Raw genomic sequence first — 693 nt, forward strand, 5'->3', positions numbered from 1 at the left:
TAAATTTTAAAAATTTTAAAACTTTCCTCTCCCGTCGATTTCAACGCATGCGGTTCCGCCACAAAACTAAGTTGTTCGAAAATCCGCACAGATTATTTGTTTATAGCGGCGAAGGCTTTGTGTAGAACCAACCACGCTTTTTGCTGTTACTGCTAATCCTTGTCGATGCAGGTGACTGTGGATAACCACTATAAGGGTACCTGCGCATGAAATTTTTGCGGCAAGAGTTGCGTAATCTCCAATCACATCTCTCATGCGTCGACATTGTTGAATATCAGTGGCAAGTTCAGGACGACTGGAAACAATGCCGAGATAAGCGGAGAGCACATACAGCGCCTAGAATTTCCCAAATGGTCACCCATCTTGTACTAGCCAGGCTCAACGTTGCTTAACTTCGGTGATCTGACGAGAACCAGTGTATCAACGCGATTATGCCGTATAACTCACAGTTAATTTATACAGTTCGGAACAGTCCATCTCTTTTGTTTTATTACATTTTCACCCCAAACAAGGCACATTGCCACTTTGATGTAGGGGGCTACTATCAGGGACATAAGCTACTGGGGTACTATGTGGGGAGTTGGGCAGCAAGATGTCGGTTTACGTTATACTTGAACTTCTGCATGTCAGTGCAGTTGGGGAAACAGAAACCCGGAAGGGAATTTAAAAGTCTAACGGTTCTAGGGAAGAAAA

At 43.7% G+C, this 693-nt stretch overlaps 1 pseudogene; it reads right to left on the reverse strand.

Annotated features, from left to right (window-relative positions):
* Positions 1–324: 324 nt before the first annotated feature.
* Positions 325–442, reverse strand: LOC145260159 (5S ribosomal RNA; annotated as a pseudogene).
* Between the last annotated feature and the right edge of the window lie 251 nt (positions 443–693).

This window comes from Euprymna scolopes, chromosome 35 (genome assembly GCF_053919585.1).
Source record: "Euprymna scolopes isolate OS-2025 chromosome 35, ASM5391958v1, whole genome shotgun sequence".
Lineage (NCBI taxonomy): Eukaryota > Metazoa > Mollusca > Cephalopoda > Sepiida > Sepiolidae > Euprymna > Euprymna scolopes.